The sequence below is a fragment of the Salvelinus fontinalis genome, chromosome 6, assembly GCF_029448725.1.
Source record: "Salvelinus fontinalis isolate EN_2023a chromosome 6, ASM2944872v1, whole genome shotgun sequence".
In the NCBI taxonomy this organism is placed as follows: domain Eukaryota; kingdom Metazoa; phylum Chordata; class Actinopteri; order Salmoniformes; family Salmonidae; genus Salvelinus; species Salvelinus fontinalis.
Genome location: NC_074670.1, coordinates 63399920 through 63422545, shown reverse-complemented (window position 1 = coordinate 63422545; position 22626 = coordinate 63399920). Strand labels below are relative to the sequence as shown.

Genomic DNA, 22626 nt, shown 5'->3' with positions numbered 1-22626 from the left:
ATGGCAGGAGATTTTCATTTCCTCGACTGTCATATTGCATGTACATTTGAAGTCGGAAGTTAGCATACACTTAGGTTGGAGTCATTAATTGTCAATAGGGGGTGCTGTTAGCACTTTTTTTTTCTTGATGTTGCCAAATTAAACTGCCCAGTACTCAATTCTTGCTCGTACAATATGCATATTATTATTATTATTGGATAGAAAACACTCTCTAGTTTCTATAACCGTTGGAATTATGTCTCCGAGTGAAACAGAACTCATTCTACAGCACTTTTCCTGACAGGGAGTGAGATTTCAGAAACTTGGCCTCTGTTCCCAGGTCAGTTTTTAGGTCCCTGTGAATGCTATGGGGATACAAACACTGCCTACGCCTTCCTCTAGATGTCAGTAAGTGGTGACAATTTGAATGGAGTCGATTGCGCAATCTGGGACTGTATAAAAGACCAAAGGGCGGAAGTACATTTCTTTTCTTCCCTGCGCTTGACGCACGATGTACGTCGGACTGGCCTCCTTCCAAGCTTTGGTTTAGCCAGTAATATATCTCCGGTCATGTTTTTACTCGTTATAGGTGTTAAAAACATCATAAGGTAGTTAATTTAAACCGTTTTATAGCAATATATTATATCCGTTTAGTGCGATTTTCTGGCATTTCTTTGTGACGCACTTCCAAGAGTTGGGCACTTTTCCAGTACATGCCGAACGTTAGTGGCAATTTCGACAGGACAAGAGGACATCTTTCGACCAAAAGACGATTAGACCGGAGAAAGGATACATTGCCCAAGATTCTGATGAAAGTTCAGCTAATAGTAAGAACTATTTATGATGATAAATCGTTTTTCTGTTGAAAAATGTTAAACGCATATTCCGCCATTTTCTTTGGGGTGGCTTCGCTTTGGCGCACCCTGTATTGCACAGTAAGGATAATTTAAAAAATGTAATTCAGCGATTGCATTAAGAACTAATTTGTCTTTCAATTGCTGTCCACCCTGTATTTTTTAGTCAAGTTTATGATTATTTATTCATTAGACTAGATCACTGTCCAAGATGGCGCCCGACATTTTCTGGCCAGTTTTGCTACTATTCTCATTGTATAACCACGTTTTTTTGTGGCTAAATATGCACATTTTCGAACAAACTCTATATGTATGTTGTAATATGATGTTACAGGAGTGTCATCGGAAGAATTCTGAGAAGGTTAGTGAAAAAATGTATATATTTTGGTGGTGATAATGCTATCGCTCTTTTTGCCTTGAATCAATGCTGGGGTAATGTTTGCACATGTGGTATGCTAATATAACGATTTATTGTGTTTTCGCTGTAAGACACTTAGAAAATCTGAAATATTGTTTGGATTCACAGGATCTGTGTCTTTCAATTGCTGTACGCTGTGTATTTTTAAGAAATGTTTTATGATTAGTAGTTAGGTAATACACGTTGCTCTCTGTATTTATTCTAGTCGAGTTGTGATGGTGGGTGCAATTGTAAACTATGATTTCTACCTGAAATGTGCACATTTTTCTAACAAAACCTATCCTATACAATAATTATGTTATCAGACTGTCATCTGATGAGTTTTTTTCTTGGTTAGTGGCTATCAATATCTTTATTTGGCCGAATTGGTGATAGCTACTGGTGGAGAGAAAAAATGGTGGACAAAGAAAAATGGTGTCTTTTGCTAACGTGGTTAGCTAATAGATTTACATATTGTGTCTTCCCTGTAAAACATTTTACAAATCAGAAATGATTGCTGGATTCACAAGAAGTGGATCTTTCATCTGGTGTCTTGGACTTGTGATTGAATGATATTTAGATGCTAGTATTTACTTGTGACGCTATGCTAGCTATGCTATTCAGCTTTTTTACTGGTGGGGGTGGTGGGGGGTGCTCCCGGATCCGGGTTTCTGAGGCGGTAGAAGTTAAAACTCGTTTTTCAACCACTCCACAAACTACAGTTTTGGCAAGTCAGTTAGGACATCTACGTTGTGCATGACACAAGTCATTTTTCCAACAATTGTTTACAGACAGATTATTTCACATATAATTCACTGTATCACAATTCCAGTGGGTCAGAAATTTACATACACTTACATACACATTACATTCACTGTGCCTTTAAACATCTTGGAAAATTCACCAAAATGATGTCATAGCTTTAGAAGCTTCTGATAGGCTAATCGACATCATTTGAGTCAATTGGAGGTGTACCTGTGGATGTATTTCAAGGCCTTCAAACTCAGTGCCTCTTTGCTTGACATCATGGGAAAATCAAAAGAAATCAGCAAAGACCTCAGAATTTTTTTGTTGTTGACCTCCACAAGTCTGGTTCATAAATGGGAGCAATTTCCAAATGCCTGAAGGTACCACATTCATCTGTACAAACAATAGTATGCAAGTATAAACACCATGGGACCACGCAGCAGTCATAACGCTCAGGAAGGAGACACGTTCTGTCTCCTAGAGACTAACTAACCTAAGACAGGGAATTTTTACGAGGATTAAATGTCAGGAATTGTGAAAAACTGAGTTTACATGTATTTGGCTAAGGCGTATGTAAACGTCCGACTTCAACTGTAAATATACTCAGGTATAATGTAATATAAATTACTATATACATTACAGAGCCGCAAAGATGATTGCCATGTTCTATTAATAAGCAAAGCTGGCAGACTGTAACATAATATTACCCCATTGATTATTGTTATTCAAAATACTACTGTGTTGTGCATAATCTGTTATATGCAGTGGTGTAGTACTTAAGGTGGCAGGTAGCCTAGTGGTTAGAGCATTGGACTAGTAACCGAAATGTTGCAAGATTGAATTCCCGAGCTAACAAGGTATAAATCTGTCATTCTGCCCCTGAACAAGGCAGTTAACCCACTGTTCCTAGGCCGTCATTGAAAATAAGAATTTGTTCTTAACTGACTTGCCTAGTTAAATAAAGTTTAAAAAACGTGAAAACTAGTTTATTCATTTTTTGGGTTATCTGGACTGTACTTTACTATTCATATCTTTGTCAACTTTTACTTTTACTTCACTACATTCCTAAAAAAAAGTATGTACTTTCTACTCCCATACATTTTCTCTGACACCCAAAAGAACCAGTAACATTTTGACAGGAAAATGGTCCAATTCACACTTTTAAGAGAACATCCCTGGTCATCCCTACTGCCTGATCTCGCAGTCTCACTAAGTAAAAATTATTTGTCTGTAAATTATGTCTGAGTGTTGGAGTGTGCCCCTGGCTATCGGTCAATAAAAGAATTACAAGATAATTGTGCCCTCTGGCTTGCTTAATATGAGGAATTTTAAATGGTTTATACTTTTACTTGTACTTTTGATACTTAAATATATTTAAAACCAAATACTTTTACACTTTTACTCAAGTAGTATTTTACTGGCTGACTTTCAATTTTACTTGAGTCATTTTCTATTAAGGTATCTTAACTTTACTCAAGTATGACAATGGAGTACCCCTGGTTATATTCTGCTTTTATCTGATGGAAGATGAACATGAGGTGCTAATTTGATATAGGGAGCCCAGATACAACGTCTGAATAGGTTTCAGCGTCTTCTAAGGTAGTAAGAAGCTTTTTTCTACCATGGCTTTAAGGCTTCCATCTCCACAGGAGGAGGATGCTCATGCGGTGCATTATGGGGGAGATTTCCCGGCAGCATTCGCCGTAATGTTGCGGCTGAGCCGCGGTAGAGCCGCCCGTCCTTTAGAGATCACTGCCCATGTTCAATGGTCTCCTCAAAGGCTTTAGCTGGGTATAAAACAGTAGTACGGCTGCTGATTACCAACTGTGCTGCTGTCGCGTCACTACATTCCCTCACAGGAGAAAAAAAGATAAGGGAGCGCTCTACAAATAACAACAGCTGATGAAGGGAGATGTGATTAGCAGCTTCCCGTGGCAGGTAAATATCTTTATTAGGGTTTAGGATATGCATACTCTTAAGGTATAGTATACATTCAATGACATAATCAGATGTGGGATCTTAATTTGAGCCAGTTTGCTACAGCAGGAAAATAATTCCACAGCAGAGGGAAATGTGAATTATTTTGTGGATTTTAATTAATGGACATTTTTTGTAGGACTTGAGCCATTTTTAATTACGGAAAAATCAAGTCTGAAGTGTTAAAGTGGAAATTATAAACTTTATAAGCCTTTTTAAACATTGAACAGTCTACAAGTTTGCATTTCTTGCTGTGCAGGACATTACGCAGCAACAACAGTGATCATATTAAGGTCATTTAGTCCATCATGGAGCATTGTGGTTGTCTTGGTATAGATGTTCCCCCAAAACAAACCAGACACTATTATAATTCCAACATCAAAGTTGATTGTTGTTGTAGGATGTTATCAGAGAGAACATTGGGTTTTCCTCTCACATTTGAATTCTGCCATTGCCTTCATCAAAGGGGACCCATGCTCCAATTTTAGTCAGTGACAGCCTTATTAATCTTTTACAGGGCACATCTATTTGTATTTCAGAAAGTAAACTTTATCTGGCTACAAAACAGGAAATTCATGAACCCAACATTTGTATGGATGTAAAATACAGGGGTTACTGTAGGTGCATGTGTGTCATTTTTACTGCTATCGACCTATTTATGGCATTGAGCCTGTAACAGTGATGCAGGGCCTTCAGTTTCGGGACAAACTCTCTTTGCAGAGTTCTTTTTCTTTTTAGAAGAAGTATAGCAATACAATTAAACAGTGCTCCAGGTATTCCAGGTTGAATGAATTGCCTTTAACTATCGTTTTTCCCTTTTTATTCTCAGCTTTCGATTTAAATTACAGCCTGATGTATACAGAATTCATAATGAGATGTTTTTGTAACAAAAGGGGGCTTTTTTATGCTTGTGCATGCTTATGTTACACTTTTGTTTCTACAATGTTCAAATGTTCCGACTGTCACTAAGAATTTGTCACATACTCGTTGACCCCAGACAGCTCAATTTACAACTTATTTCTCTTACTGCACCCTGCATTTTGCATTTAGCCCATAGTGGTTGGGTTAAAGAAGCAAAACGTGCTCCCTATCACTTGTTCATTGCTTTGGAGTCTACACCTAATGCAAATACCATTTCCTAATGAAAGGAACCAAAGGGGGATAAAGGTGCTGCCCTTTGAATTTAACAATCACCTTTCAAATGATCTTCCCATGTGGAATTCAGTCCCAATGCAATTTGTCTCTATTGAACTAGCTGGTTAGGCCAGAAAACAGAGATAAACCCAATGTAGGAACCCCGATAAGCCCAATGTACACTACATTACCAAAAGTACATGGACACCTATTCGTCAAACATCTCATTCCAAAATCAATGGCATTAATATGAGGTTGGGCACCCCTTTGCTGCTATAACAGCCTCCAGTCTTCTGGGAAGGCTTTCCACTAGATGTTGGAACATTGCTACAGGGACGTACTTCTATTCACCCACAAGAGCAATAGTGAGGTTGGGCCCTGATGTTGGGCGATTAGGCCTGACTCGCAGGTGTTCGATGGGGTTGAGGTCAGTGCTCTGTAAGGCCAGTCAAGTTCTTCCACATCAATCTCGACAAACCGTTTCTTTACGGGCCTCGTTTTGTGCACATGGGAATTGGCATGCTGAAACAGGAAAGGGCCTTGCCTCGAAGTTGGAAACACAGAATCATCTAGAATGTCATTGTATGCTGTAGCATTAAGATTTCCCTTCACTGGAGGTAAGGTGCCAAGCCTGAACCATGAAAAACAGCACCAGACCACTATTCCTCCTCCACCAAACTTTACAGTTGCCATTATGCATTGGGACAGGTAGCGTTCTCCTGGCATCCTCCAAATCTAGATTCGTCCATCGGACTGCCAGATGGTGAAGCGTGATTCATCACTCCAGGGAACGTGTTTCCACTGCTCCAGAGTCCAATGGCAGTAAGCTTTACACCACTCCAGTCGACGCTTGACATTGAACACGGTGATCTTAGGCTTGTGTGCGGCTGCTCGACCATCGAAACCCATTTCATGAAGCTGCCGACGAACAGTTATTGTGCTGACATTACTTTTACCTATTGTAAAAACACCCCTGCATACTGCAGTCATCAATGGAAAGAAAACACATTATTATTATTATTATTGTAGAATCAGTGACTTTCTTACTCTCTGACACCAATATAAACAGAGAAAAACAGGTATAAACTCTCAGTACAGGAGTAATTGGCTGTGTGCTGTGCCAGTGTCTCTGTCCCAATGAACAATGTCCTACCATTCCCAGTACAATGTGGGAACATAGAATGGGTGGGATCCGGTGCCATGATTGGCAAAGGCCTCTAGTCAGCTGTAGCACACAAAGGGAGGATTTGTATTGGGTTTGAGTTGAATGATCCTGGATCAGTGCCCTAGGGCCCTATTCACCTAGAGTCACCCCTGTCCTGATGCTTAAGCCCTCAATCAATGAATTATACTGCCTCAGTCTTAAGACTACTGCAGTAGAAGGACAAATCCACTGAGTTACATCATGTGTGCTATTTTCCCAGGAAACACTGATCATATCTGACATGATTTGTTATATGTGTTATTGACGTAACCCGGTATTGCTGTAATCAAACCATTTATACTTACATAAAAGAACAATTGACATGGAAAGCTTAGTAATGATCAAAAATGTCAATGATAATCGTGTCATTAACATATTAAACCTTTATGTTGATGACCTCTTTTTTAGAAACATGAAAATGGAAATTGCCAATGGCTGTATATGACAACAAACATACAATAGCATACATGCCTTTGGGTCTATGCATCTGCGTCACCGGATAGATAGAGCTTGATGGGTTGAAAGAGATGCATTGCATTTCAGGTTCTGCGTTGCATTTTAGTCTCTTAAAGCCCAAGTTTAATTTGTTTTCATCTGATCTCCTCTTAATGCTACCCGGACAATTTGCAGTGTGCCCCCCCCCCCCCCCCCCCCCCTCCCCCCCCCCCCCCCCCCCCCCCCCCCATTTATGCACATACTACCTCAATTGGGCCGACCAACCAGTGCTCCCGCACGTTGGCTAACCGGGCTATCTGCATTATGTCCCGCCACCCACTACCTGCCAACCCCTCTTTTAGGCTACTGCTACTCTCTGTTCATCATATATGCATAGTCACTTTAACCATATCTACATGTACATACTACCTCAATCAGCCTGACTAACCGGTGTCTGTATGTAGCCTCGCTACTGTATATAGCCTGTCCTTTTACTGTTGTTTTATTTCTTTACTTACCTATTGTTCAATTAATACCTTTTTTTGCACTATTGGTTAGAGCCTGTAAGTAAGCATTTTACTGTAATACCTGTTGTATTCGGCACACGTGACAAATAAACTTTGATTTGATTTGACATATGGATGTCAAGGCTGTCATTTTTTTATTTGCTTCCACTGTTAGCATGCATATATTAGTATTTGAAACCTGTGTGAAGACATACACACACACACACACACACACCTTTGAAAAGCCACCCACTGCTTTTTCCTTTTCTTGTAACAAGCAGTGACAACAAGGGTGAGGAGGCAAAAAATAGCAGATTGAAGTTGCTTTTAATCAACTCTGACTATATCGCACATCTTCCCCCTTAATCGGTGCTGCCAAGAGGAAAATATATATATATTTCTGTAATAATGTATTTAGTGGCTGTGGCCAATTGTGTACAGTCTATGATGAACTTAGATTTTTTGTGGGCCTATGACTTCAAGGATGAATAATCAGGGCAAACGTGACTATCAAAATATGTAATAAGCAATCATAGCGTGAATATTGTGCCGTTTTAGCCCTCTGGACGAAACTACCCCTGCATAACACTGACGTAACCAGGCAACTTACCATATCAAAACATGGGCGGACAACATGTTTCCTTTCTGGCTAGAGACGATGAGGGACCGTTGAAGAGTCAGTCTGAAATCACAGAAAGAGAAGGGCAGAGTTAGTGTCAGGATATCCTTAATGGTTGAGATGATATGTTAATGGTAGGAGAGCTCAGAGATTTACCCTGTCAGTTCACTGGATACTAAGTCATCCAAGAGCTTTCCAACAGTGTCTAGCGACTTCTCTCGAGAGCCATTATTTCTTAAAAGACGGAGAATGGGATGAAATACGTGGACCGTAGAGTTTACAATAGAGTGAACTAAAAAACAATAGAGAACTAAATAACACTAGAGTGAACTAAAAAACGTAATGAGAATGAAACAAACAGGCACATTTTTTATTTTTTTTAGATTGATTTCCAACCACAAATTAGATAGTGTTGGTTCCATACACTGTCGTTGTGCAGAATGGAGATTTGTAAAAGTTTCCCTGACCCATATTAAGCCTAAGCCTGGACTTAAAACCACACCTATGGAATTGCTCCGTTGGAAAATGTGTTTTATTCCAGGCCCATGTGTATTCTCTTCTGGAAATGATCCTGCATCTAACAACCAGCTATGTGTTACCTTGTTATTTCCTCCACAGCAAATGTTATTATACGACAGCATAGTCGTGGAACGCCATGCCCTCATTACTGCTAAACTGTTTTGAATATCTGACAGTGATATGGCCATTGATCTCCTCTTTTCGTATTGCACTTGGCAGCTTCGTGCTCTTTATATTTCCCACCCCAACATAACCACATCTCTTATGTTTCACCATGTTGTATTTGAAATGAAGGGAAAAGACAGAATAGCAAAAGTCTCTCACTGAAAATATAAAAAGGGGAGACTTTTTGACAGTCTCACTGTAAAAATGAGCTCACTTGCACTATTGCCCGGAAAGTTATGAGCCAGCAGAAATGTGTATGACAGGTAGAGTGAAATAGAGCAGAGGCTTTCTGACACAAGCCTTTTAATGACTGGGTCTAGTTTTTGGTAGCGTCTCCTTACGCCGTTGAAAGGTAGCCTGCAGAGGTTTCAGCCTGCAGACTGGTGGGGTTTGGCACAGGTGGATGGACACACAGCTGCTGGCTCCGTCTGGATATGTCTGGCCCCACTCTCATCCCCCAAAGAGAGGGATAGACAGGGGGAGGAAGAGATAGATGGATGAGGGGAAGGATGGCGTCTGTAATGGTTGGGGTAAAGGGTGAGCAGCCAGACTAAGACTGTCATGGCGATGCCCTAGAATTGGGCTTGAGATCTTCACTCTTCACTGACTCTGTCCCCCAGTGGAGAAGGCTCAGAGGAGAGAGGTTGCCCAGATTGAGGCATTCATATGGGTGGGGAGAAGGTTGGTGGTTCAGGGGGCTCAGTTGGCTGGACTGTGGTGCTTGCAACACCAGAGTTGTGGGATTGATTCCCACCTGGGCGAAATACTGAATCTGTTCTGCAAGTCGCTATGAATTAAAGTGTCTGTCAATTGACCATAATGTTAAGTGTTTCCATTGTTAGCTGTTTCCATTCTAGCTGGACTCTGTCGATGAGGATATATCTAAATATATTTTCAGTCCACACACTATAGAGCCAACAGCCAATAAAGAGCATAGCCCAACACAAGTGCTGGTCAATTGAAAAGGATTACTCATTGAAAATACACAGGCGTGCCTCTGTTAGGGCTGAAGTATGTTAGAGAGGGTTGGGAGGAAAATACTGTTATTTTCTAGCTAGCTCCATCTACATTTCAGCCCCAAACAGGCTTTCCCCAAGTGTGCTAATCATCTTGCGAGTCTCTCCTCACCCAACGGCCTGCATGGGGTCCATCTTTTAACTCAACGCCATGGAGATTTCCCATTCAGCCACTCTCTCTCTGCTATGGCCCACTGCATAGTCTCCTCCATCCTGGAGCTTTGCAGCGTTTTGCCATTTCTGGCCCTGCATACCTTACCTCCCTCCCTCCTGTTTCCCTTCTTTCTATATCTATATTTCACTCCATTGTGCTCTTTCGCTCATCAAATCTCATTGTTTCACTCATTCTCTCTCTTCCTCGTTTCAGTGTGAATGTGATTGTGCGTTCTCATTCCACAGATTCAGCCAGACTGCTCGATATAGGATTGCATTGTAGTGCAGTTTTCCGTATTGTAATTTTGATTGTATTTCAGATTTTCTCTCTATGTGAGCTTCTCATTGTTGAAGAGGCTTGCATGGCTCAAAGAACCTATGAGCTATGTCAGAGGATAGGTTATTATACTAGATAGGTTCAGATGAATAACATAGTAGTTCTCTATGTTGGAGATTGGATGTTGGGTTGAAAGATTTGTTGCTACAGTAGAAAGCACAACGCTCCATAGTCCATTAAAGACGGCTCCTGCAGGTCACTCATAATCAAATCAAACTTTATTTGTCACATGCGCCGAATACAACAAGTGTACACCTTACCCGTGAAATGCTTACTTACAATCCCTTAACCAACAGTGTAGTTCAAGAAGAGTTAAGAAAATATTTACCAAATAAACTAAATTAAACTTTTTATAATTTTAACACAATAACGAGGCTATGTATAGGGGGTACTGGTACTGAGTCAGTGTGCGGAGGTACAGGTTAGTTGAGGTCATTTGTACATGTAAGTAGGGCTGAAGTGACTAGGAATAGATCATAAACAGCAAGTAGCAGAAGTGTACAAAATAAATGGAAGGGGGGGGGGGGGGGGGGGGGGGGGGGGGGGGTCAATGTAAAAATGTAAATAGTCCGGTGGCCATTTTATTAATTGTTCAGCAGTCTTATGGCTTGGGGGTAGAAGCTGTTAAGTAACCTTTTGGTCTTAGACTTTGGTACCGCTTGCCGTGCGTTAGCAGAGAAAACAGTCCATGACTTGGCTGACTGGAGCCACGGATCATTTTATGGGCTTTCCTCTGATACCACATATTATATAGGTACTGGATGGCAGGAAGCTTGGCTCCAGTCATGTACTGGGCCATACGCACTACCCTCTGTAGCGCCTTACGGTCAGATGCCGAGCAGTTGCCATACATGTACTAGGCGGTGATTAAACTGGTCAGGATGCTCTCGATGGTTGAGCTGAATAACTTTTTTAGGATCTGGGGACCCATGACAAATCTTTTCAGTCTCCTGAGGGGGAAAAGGTTTTGTCGTGCCCTCTTCACGACTGTCTTAGTGTGTTTGGACCGTGATAGTGTTTTGGTGATGTGGACACCAAGGAATTTGAAACTCTCGACCCGCTCCACTACAGCCCCGTTAATGTGAATGGGGGCCTGTTTGGCCTGCCTTTTCCTGTAGTCCATGATCAGTTCCTTTGTTTTGTTCACATTGAGGGAGAGGTTGTTGTTCTGGCACAACACTGACAGTTCTCTGACCTCCTCGAAAAAGGCTGTCTCATCATTGTTGGTGATCAGGCCTAATACTGTTGTGTCGTCAGCAAACGTAATAATGGTGTTGGAGTTGTGTCCGGCCTCACGGTCATGGGTGAACAGGGTTTACAGGAGGGGACTAAGTACACACCGCTGAGGGGCCCCAGTGTTAAGGATCAACTTGGCAGACGTGTTGTTGCCTACCCTTACCACCTGTGTGCGGCCCGTCAGGAAGTCCAGGATCCACTTGCAGAGGGAGGTGTTTAGTCCCAGGGTCCTTAGCTTAGTGATGAGCTTCGTGGGCACTATGGTGTTGAATGCTGATCTGTAGTCAATGAACAGCAATCTCACATAGGTGTTCCTTTTGTCCAGGTGAGAAAGGGCAGTGTGGAGTGTGATTAAGATTGCATAATCTGTGGATCTGTTGGGGCAGTATGCGAATTGGAGTGGATCTAGGGTATCCAGGAGGATGCTGTTGATATTAACCATGACCATCCTTTCAAAGCACTTCATCTCTACTGACGTGAGGGCTACGGGGCGGTAATCATTTAGGCAGGTTACCTTCACTTCCTTGGGCACATGGACTATGGTGGTCTGCTTGAAACATGTAGGTATTACAGACTCTGTCAGGGAGAGGTTGAAAATGTCAGTGAAGACACTTGCCAGTTGGTCTGCGCATGCTTTGAGTACGCGTCCTGGTACTAAGTCTGGCACCGCGGCTTTGTGAATGTTCACCTGTTTAAAGGTTTTGCTCACATCGGCTACCGAAAGCGCTATCACACAGTCATCCAGAACATCTGGTGCTCTCGTGCATGCTTCAGTGTTGCTTGCCTCAAAGCGAGCATAAAAGGCATTTGTGCTTGTTTGGCTGCAACGAGTTATCGGTTCAATGAGTTATCGGTCATTTATCATTCATAATGCGTATTCATAATGAAGGAGTTTGCTGTGGTGGAGGAGAGAATATGCATAAGATCTTCACATCACAAGGATATTTACACGCTTCAGACAGTGTGCATTTGGAGAGGCCTTCTCTCAATCGTCAGACTGGCTTCTTGTGAAGTTTTTGATGTATCCTTGATGTAACCACGGGGCTAAGAGCTAGCCTGACACTCCATTTTGCTTTTTCTCACATTGGTTGCATCAAGCTGCCGTGTAAAAACTCCATCTCACATGAGCTTCGAGAGCTTTTTGTCACTGTCTGATAGTCTAGGCCCTAATGCCATCTCAGGAGTTTAAGGCCAGTAAAAAGGAATATTATTTATGGACCTGAAAGCCAGTGTGTCTGACAAGAACGAATGTCACTCTTGAGGGATGCAGTCACAACCAGAATGTAAACAAGAGACCGTATGAGGGCCTCCGTTAGCATTAGCATCACATAGCTCACCGTTTGGAGCAGTCTGTGCATTCTGTCAGACATTACAATGCAGTTTCTGGAAGCCTTGCAGGCACAGACATCAAAGCTTTTGTTGGCCTGTTCTTCTTGCAGGCCCCTTCTGTTTATGAAGATGTTGAGAGATTGAGGTGCAGTTGAATATTCAGTTGTGTAATATGCCACGTTAAGCATGCAAGGAAATTGAGCCTGTGTGTCATCTAATTGTCACATGATCTGTCACATGATCTCAGTATATATACACCTGTTCTGAAAGGCCCCAGGGTCTGCAACACCACTAAGAAAGGGGCCCCAGGGTCTGCAACACCACTAAGAAAGGGGCCCCACCAAGCAAGTGGCACCATGAAGACCAAGGAGCTCTCCAAACAGGTCAGGGACAAAGTTGTGGAGAAGTAGAGGTTGGGTCAATCAAGGTTGGGTTATAAAAAAATATCCGGGAACTTTGAACATCCCACAGAGCACCATTAAATTCATTATTAAAAAATGTAAAGAATATGGCACCACAACAAACCTGCCAAGAGAGGGCCGCCCACCAAAACTCACAGACCAGGCAAGGAGGGCATTAATCAGAGGCAACAAAGAGACCAAAGATAACCCTGAAGGAGCAGCAAAGCTCCACAGCGGAGATTGGAGTATTTGTCCATAGGAACACTTTAAGCCGCACACTCCACAGAGCTGGGATTTATGGAACAGTGGCCAGAAAAAAGCCATTGCTTAAAGAAAACAATAGCCAAACACGTTTCGTGTTTGCCAAAAGGCATGTGGGAGACTCCCCAAACATACGGAAGAAGGTACTCTGGTCAGATCAGACTAAAATTGAGTTTTTGGCCATCAAGGAAAACGCTATGTCTGGCGCAAACCCAACATCTCCCATCACCCAGAGAACACCCTCTCCACAGTGAAGCATGGTGGTGGCAGCATCATGCTGTGGGGATGTTTTTCCATCGGCAGGGACTGGGAAACTGGTCAGAATTGAAGGATGGAGCCAAATACAGGAAAATTCTTGAGGAAAACTGTTTGTCTTCCAGAGATTTGAGACTGGGACAGAGGTTCACCTTCCAGAAGGACAATGACCCTAAGCATACTGTTAAAGCAACACTTGAGTGGATTAAGGGGAAACATTTAAATGTCTTGGAGTGGCCTAGTCAAAGCCCAGACCTCAATCCACCTGAGAATCTGTGGTATGACTTCGAAGATTGCTGTTCACCAGCAGAACCCATCCAACTTGACGGAGCTGGAGCAGTTTTGCCTTGAAGAATGGGCAAAAATCCCAGTTAGTAGATGTGCCAAACATATAGAGACATACCCCAAGAGACTTGCAGCTGTAATTGCTACAAAAGATTAATCTACAAAGTATTGACTTGAGGGGGGGGGGGGGGAATAGGTATGCACTCTCATGTTCAGTTTGTCTTATTTCTTGTTGGTTTTACACCAAAAAATTATTTTGTATCTTCAAAGTGGTAGGCATGTTGTGTAAATCAAATGATACACCCCCCCCCCCCCCCCCCCCTATTTTAATTGATTGTGAGGCAAAAACATAGGAAAAATGCCAAGGGGGTGAATACTTTCGCAAGCCACTGTATTGTTTGTGGACTAGCTCTGCGTCAATACCATCATCCCAGAACTGCTACAAGACAAACTCTCCCAGTTGAACGTGTCCAGCTCCATCAGTCAGTGGATCACTGACTTCCTGACCAACAGAACGCAACATGTGAAGCTGGGAAAACAGTTTTCGGACTCTCTATCCCTCAGCACAGGAGCGCCGCAAGGATGCGTGCTCTCACCTCTACTTTACTCACTCTATATCAATGACCACACCTCCAACAATGCTTCTGTCAAAGTACTCAAGATTCCAGGTGACACCCCTCTGGTTGGTCTCATCACTGACGGTGATAAGTCCATGTACCGTGGAGAGGTTGCCTGCCTGGTGGTCTTGTGCAGTCGCAAGTAACCTGGAACTCAGCACATACAAAACCGTGGTGATGGTGGTTGACTTCAGAAATCGTCCACCACCATCTCTCCCCCTGGAGATTGACGGCTCAGCTGTTAGCGCTGCTAAAGCATGCAGAATCCTGGGACCATCATCTCCCATATCCTTAACCACTCATGGGCACCATGTAGCATGGAGGGAAGGAGCGTTTATTCTGACATAACCGGTCCTCTCACTTGAACAAAGTAGGTTTTAGCACTCCTATTTGTGTTACATAGTTTAGTAACTTTTATAGGAGAGTAACAGTAAACCACAATGACAACACACTGCAAAACAACTTGAGATGTGTTTTATGTATTCTATGTTTTATGTATTCTATGTTTTATAATTCATAAAACACAGCCTTTAAAAGACATGTGCAGTTTATGGATTTCCACATGGACACACTGAAGTATACATTAGTGCAACAGTTTGTCAGCTAAAATCAGCAAGCAATATTTCATCAATAAAAGCAAGACAATTAGGCCTAGTTGACACATGTACTGTACTGTAACTAATGTGTTTTGCTTTTAGCAAACTGTTCTCCCGGGCCATTCCTATACCTTTTACACAAACAGTTATGCAACTATCCATGTGCGTCTTTACAATTTTATTTGGAGGTTATTTTTTTATACAGTTAAGTCACAGGATGTACAGTACACTACAGGTCAAAAGTTGTAGAACATCTACTCATTCATTCATTAACATCTACTCATTCATATATGGAGCAATTGCTGGCTGCTTTTCCTTCCCTCTGCGGTTTGACTCATCCCAAACCATCTCAATGTGGTTGAGGTAAGGTGATTGTGGAGGCCAGGTCATCTGATGCAGCACTCCATCACTCTCCTTGTTGGTAAAATAGCCCTTACACAGCCTGGAGGTGTGTTGGGTCATTATCCTGTTGAAAAACAAATCAAAGTCCCACTAAGCTGAAACCAGATGGGATGGCGTATCACTGCAGAATGCTGTGGTAGCCGTGCTGGTTAAGTGTACATTGAATTCTAAATAAATCACAGACAGTGTCACCAGCAAAACATTCCCACACCATAACACCTCCTCTTCCATGCTTTACAGTGGAAAATACACATGCAGAGATCATCCGTTCACCCACACCACGTCTCACAAAGACATGGCGGTTGGAACCAAAAATCACAAATTTGGACACCAGACCAAAGGACACATTTCCACCGGTCTGATGTCCATTGCTCGTGTTTCTTGGCCCGAGCAAGTCTCTTCTGCTTATTGATGTCCTTTAGTAGTGGTTTCTTTGCAGAAATTTGACCATAAAGGCCTGATGCACACACTCTCCTCTGAACAGTTGATGTTGAGATGTCTGTTACTTGAACTCTGTAAAGAATTTATTTGGGCTGCAATTTCTGAGGCTGGTAACTCTAATGAACTTATCCTCTGCAGCAGAGGTATCTCTGGGTCTTCCATTCCTGTGTCGGTCATGAGAGCCAGTTTCATCATAATTCTTGATGATTTTTGCGACTGCACTTGAAGAAACTTTTAAAGTTCTTCAAAGTTTCTGGATTGACTGACCTTCATTTCTAAAAGTAAGGATGGACTGTAATTTCTCTTTGCTTATTTGAGCATGGACTTGGTCTTTTACCAAATAGGGCTATCTTCTGTATACTGCCCCTACCTTGTCACAACACAACTGATTGGCTCGAACGCATTAAGAAGGAAAGAAAGCACATCTGTTAATTGAAATGCATTCCAGGTGACTACCTCATGAAGCTGGTTGAGAGAATGCCAAGTGTGTGCAAAGCTGTTATCAAGGCAAATGGTGGATATTTGAAGAATCTCAAATATAAAATACATTTTGATTTTACACTTTTTTTCTTACTACATTATTCCATGTGTGTTATTTCATATTTTTGATGTCTTTACAATTATTCTACAATGTAGAAAATAGTAAATATAAAGAAAAACCCTTGAATGAGTAGATGGACATTACCGGTCAAAAGTTTAGAACAATAATGTATAGCAAAAACCTGATGTTTTAGCTGAGGTTTGTGTAAAAAAAGACATTATGAATTCTTCCCACTCATTTTCAATGAGGCAACCATCAAATATTGAGTGATTCATGCTAAATGATTTCACCCTTGCACCCTCTCTCAAGTGTGGAAGCAGATCAACGGCAAAAATAACTATTATAACGATGGCATTGACACAACCCTCTTAAGTGAGTATCAATGAGAGGAAGGCTTTCTCCGTCTACTTCGATGGGCTCATCCATGATTCTCTTTACATGCTAATGTACGAAGCCACTGGACCGAGAAGTGGAGCCATTTGCAATGTTTGCAATTAAAATATTTCTATTTTCTTTACTCGCCGTGAAAGGTAGTATGTACTGAAATGGCTGAGGCATCCATAGATTCGCTGAGCTATGATGTTTGCGAAGAACTGAAGACGAGAGGCAATATTGCCATCAACATATTAATACACAACAGATCTGTGGAGCTGTTCAAGCGTTAAGTCCAATCAGAGGCATCGTATACCACCACGCCGGTTCCCTAAATGACTCCATTCCTTATTTGCTGCTGTGAGGTTCTGTCATTTTAATTAGTTTTGTTGGACTTGCAGACTTTGTTTTTCCCTTATGAAGTATTATTAAGCCCAGGCAATCCATCATTCTCACCAGCAATGCCTTTTATCCATGATGAGTACAGTAGAATATTTCTCAAATATGATGTGGAGTCAGTTCATTTCATAATGAAGTTTGCATTTGACTCATTGATGACACGTGTGGGTTACAATGTAAAACACAAATGCAGTGTTCCTGGATGGTGTTTCATATAGACAAGGAGACAAATAGATAAGGCACTGAGTAAATCTTGTTGTTTACAATGACAACGGGCACTACTTATGAAGTAAACTCTCATAACGTTGCCTATGTATGCCTATTAAATCATTTAATGCATACCGCATATGTGGCATACCAACATGAATAAGCTTAGCCCACTTAAATTGATAAATGCAACAACAATAACTATAATGGTTTTTTTCTTCCAAATTACACATTGAGACACTCAGAACGCATATATAATCTAGAATTAAATAAATTATAAAACTAAGGCATTTTAAAGATGCTTTTCGTATGTTACCTTTACTGTTTGGCAAAAATGCCCACTTTACTCATGTGTTTGTGTCCCAAACTTTACCACAACTGTAATTTGTCAACCAGAGGACATAGTCACATTTTGATGTGACATCACTGGATATGGGGTTTTATACCAGCAATAAATCAATGCTCTGAAAGGGGAAAACAAAGGAAATAAACTCATAAATCATTTTGGCGAACGAGCATCAATACATTTTACGACTCCTGTCTCCTCCATTCAACATCTATATACATTACATAGCCACTGTTTGTTCCCATCTCAAACATCAGCACATTTCAATCTTAGCCTACCTATCAGTTGAATAAGCTTTACTGTACCTCATATCACAAGTTAAGGCAGTAATAGCATGGACCACCACAGTTGCATTTTTCAACTGTGAAAATCTTGAGTATTAGACTAAACAGTGCAGTATTAATATCTTTAATTCAGTCCACTGTTCAGTACCTCATACGGTAGGTACCCATAGAGAATCAAAACCTCACTACAAACCATTGTATTCTGGATGTTTATGTTTCTACTATCTTCAACTCAGGCCACTATTCAGTACCTCATAGGTACCTAGAACTAGGATCTATATCTTAGCCTTAGCGCTGTGTTTTGTTGTATCTTATCATACAGGAGTAGTGTGTTTGTGAATAGTTGAAGGACCAGGCCATTTCATATGCATGTGAGCAGGGTATTTTCAGGGGTACAGTGGGGAGAAGTCAATGGGGCCATATCCTGGAACAGATTGCGCTGAGTATACCGCGTACCGAGCTATCTGCCAGCATATGCACCTTCAATAGTTAGTGGCATGGCTGTTGGCCTCCTTTTCCTTTGATAAAAACTGGCTTTTGTTTTCCTCGATCAGAACAAAGTAAAGTGCTTTAATCAAAAGCTTTTTTAAGGCCATTATTCATTATAATCCTGTCGGAAGTCATTCATTTTAAGAGGAATCGATTTCAATTGGAAGTAAATGTATTTAATTATAAGATATGCAGTGTGAGGCTAGGATTGTAATGTGTAGTATTCACCTAAAGGTTTTATAATAATATAATGTATAACAATTTTCTCCTTCGCGAATACCATCAACATGGATCAAATATCTCCCAATTATTTCTTCGTTAGCATACGGTTTAGGAGCTAATGAACTATTAATAAGTATAATTTGACAGGTCAATGCCATTAATTGGTTTGACTTCTCTTCTTTTTGCTTTAGGATAGGCCATTGATATGGTTAGAGGACTTTTCATTGGATCTATCGGAATATGGAATCTGTGAGCGCACAGGCAGTGCCATTAAGGCCATCTCCATTTTAAGGTAGTACATTTTCTTCTTCTACTACTTGTATGAGTTGGCAAACAAACTGAAAGGTTGTACACTGCCACCTGGAGTGTGTTGTTTGAACAGGTATAAAGCAAAGGTTGGAGATTTACTGCCACCTGCAGTTTTGGAATACTTACTCACAAGTATAATTCATTGGCTGATCCCTCCTGATGACCCGAATGGAATTATTTGATCTTTTATTAACCCACAGGAAGTCCCACCCAGTTGACTACTTCAAAATGGTGAAAGTCCTCAATGGTGCTGCCCAATCCTAAATGGATCTTTTGGGCCCTAGAGTCCTCTATCATTCTCTATAGGATAGGCCTATAGCCAGTCAATGAGATTCGAATGCCAAACAAAAGTTTATTTAGGGCAATGTCAACAACGAAGCTACGATGAAGAGATGAACACCATAAGACTGCATTGACATCTTATAAATATCCTTATATATTTTTTCCCATAACTTGACATGCATTAAGCTTACAATCTAAGTGAAGGGCAAATCCATAATGGCGTTGACATGATATGATTAAGTCGAGAATACATTGTCAGTCGCAGTTGTAAGGGAAGCGTTAGGGTATAAGTAATACATTGCACGCTGTATAGTATGACTGATAAGACTTCAACACGATATTGATGTTGAAGATCGGCAGACTGGCGGTAACACTTTATCTTGGAACCTGTTTCCATCATAACACCTTTAACACATTTTAGCATCATAGGAGTATGTTTGTGCTGTAATTTTGCCACAGCATCATAGGAGTATGTTTGTGCTGTAATTTTGCCACAGCATCATAGAAGGATGTTTGTGCTGTCATTTTACCACAGCATGGTAGGAGAATGTTTATGCTGTTATTTTATCACTGCATCATAGGATGATGTTTGTGCTGTCGTTTTACCACAGCATCGTAGGAAAATCAATCAATCAATCAATCAAGTTTATTTTATATAGCCCTTCGTACATCAGCTAATGTCTCGAAGTGCTGTACAGAGACCCAGCCTAAAACCCCAAACAGCTAGAATGCAGGTGTAGAAGCACGGTGGCTAGGAAAAACTCCCTAGAAAGGCCAAAACCTAGGAAGAAACCTAGAGAGGAACCAGGCTATGAGGGGTGGCCATGTTAATACTGTCATTTTATCAAATCAAATCAAATGTATTGATATAGCCCTTCTTACATCAGCTGATATCTCAAAGTGCTGTACAGAAACCCAGCCTAAAACCCCAAACAGCAAGCAATGCAGGTGTATCACAGCATCATAGGAGGATGTTTTTGCTATCGTTTTATCACAGCATCATAGGAGGATGTTTTTGCTATCGTTTTATCACAGCATCATAGGAGGATGTTTTTGCTATCGTTTTATCACAGCATCATAGGAGGATGTTTTTGCTATCGTTTTATCACAGCATCATAGGAGGATGTTTTTGCTATCGTTTTATAACAGCATCATAGGAGGATGTCTGTGCTGTCATTTTATCACACCACATGTGTTGCAATGTGTGTTTTGAATTTCAAAGAAACACATTCTGAAATGTCACACTGTAACAGAAAAGAGTCACATCACCACTTCCAACTTGAAAGAGTCAAAGTGTCATGAGATCAAATCTGATAAAGGAATAATCTATGATCCATGAACAATCCCTTTTCAACCAGCTACAGTATATACAGGTATATACTGCTATCATACTCAGCCCTGCTGAATTCACTAACCCAAACAGAGTGCAGTCCCTGTGTTAGCTGCAAAAAGATAGCAATGAAATACATGCGTGCTCTGAAAGCCCCCTGCGCAATACATGTTCATGAATGAAACATTAACTTTATACGGCAGCCTGGTCTCATAGACTGGACATAAAATAGTAAATGTATATCCCGGACACTTAAGTGAGTTTGATATGTTATGTTGGATATGGTTACAGACAGAATAAAGTTTAATCACGGACAACTTTACATGTTTTGCTAATTAGCAACTTTGCAACTACTTACTACTTTTTAGCTACTTTGAAATGACTTGGTATGTTAGCTAACCCTTCCCCTAAACCTAACCTTAACCCTAACCCCTAGACTAGCTAAGATGAGCCCCCTAGCTAATGTTAGCATTAGCTAACATCAGCCACAACAAATTGGAATTCGTAACATATCATACGTTTTGCATATTCATAACATATTGTACGAAATGGATGATGGACATCCACAAAGTAATACATACAAACATGCCATACTAATTGGAGAGTTGCAGATTTACGTTTACTATGTTACATCTACCCCTGAATCTAGGTTGTGTGCAGTGGTGCATTCCAAACTATAGAACACTGCAGCTGTTCATTTGCCTGCGTTCCCTTTGTACTTCCACCCAGCGGTCCGAGTGACCATTACATGAAATAATGTAAAGAGGACTGTCGAGGACCATGGTGGAGGCGTGTGTTGAGCCTGTATTTTTATATGTCCTAATGGGTCATAGTGCATTAAGAGGACCAAGGAAGCGGGATGTCCTCATTGGTCCATGTAGTCCATGTAGGATCCTGTAAAAGCTTTATGAGTTTGACCTTGATGTAGGCCATATGTAGAGCAAAAACACTGGAACCACAACGTAAACGTCCAACTCCGCAAAAACTGGTTCAATCAATGTTGCTTCCACATAATTTCAACTAAAAATGACGTTGAATGAACTGAAAGTCAATGTAAATTTTACCCAACTTTAAACCAAAATCCAATGACATGGTGACATATTTTGTTGAGTTCACGTTAGTTGACAACTCACGTTGAAATGACGTCTGTGCTCAGTGGGACATTCATTTCTTTGTGCAAGCACAGGTTAAGTACTGTGAAGGAACTGTACTACAGTATACAGACTGCTCAGACGACCAAAAGTTTTTTATGCTATCAAAAGTTGCCTTCATCCCAAAAGAGTTGCAACTAATCAGAAACAAAGTACCACAGGGAATTACGTTGACTACATAAAGGAATTTGGAGTGGTGTGATGTGAAAGATTAATATTACAAGTTACGGTGCCCTTTCAGATTCAGCATGTAAGTATGTTGAAACCAGAAAGTTCTGGTGTTGCCATCCCTGGTTAATGTTTGCACAATAGTTAATGACAGCATAGCAACGTTCTCACTGCTCTCCTCTTTTAGCAACGCCTTGCATGAAAACGACATAAATAGCAAAGAGTAATGCGAGCAAATTTACTTAAGTTGTTATTCAGGGGAAAACTATATTTTGCCTTTTCCCCTTCATACCTTTCCACCATGCGCCTTATCTCCTTTCTGCAGTGTTTGCCGTTTTTGTTCTTCCAATGTCATGCTACAATTCATCCACAATCTGCCTCTGTTGTCCACAACAAATCACCATTCCCCTCTTTTTGTCTTTGTGACCACAAACTGTCTGTTTCTTATTCAGGCTCTCAAGCCCTTCGCCACATTGTCCCATTCTCTCCCCTCCGTCTGCCCCCTGTTATTTATGGAATGCAAAACTACAGAGGCAGGGAGAATGAACCTCGTGCCACGCACGTAGCCAAACCGCCCAGGCGGGCACTGCCAAGGGAAGATTGTGTACAGCCCATGTCACCAACAGGAGCATTCTGCCACCCTTTACCGCCCCTACCAACT

At 41.2% G+C, this 22626-nt stretch overlaps 1 protein-coding gene across 3 annotated transcripts in view; it reads right to left on the bottom strand.

Annotated features, from left to right (window-relative positions):
- Window positions 1-22626, bottom strand: part of LOC129858276 (leucine-rich repeat and immunoglobulin-like domain-containing nogo receptor-interacting protein 2) — a 315914-nt gene that overhangs the window by 235891 nt on the left and 57397 nt on the right. For all 3 annotated transcript variants that reach the window (XM_055927402.1, XM_055927403.1, XM_055927401.1), the window contains exon 2: window positions 7844-7915. The gene's annotated coding sequence lies outside the window, so the exon portion shown is untranslated. The remainder of the gene's footprint in view (window positions 1-7843; window positions 7916-22626) is intronic.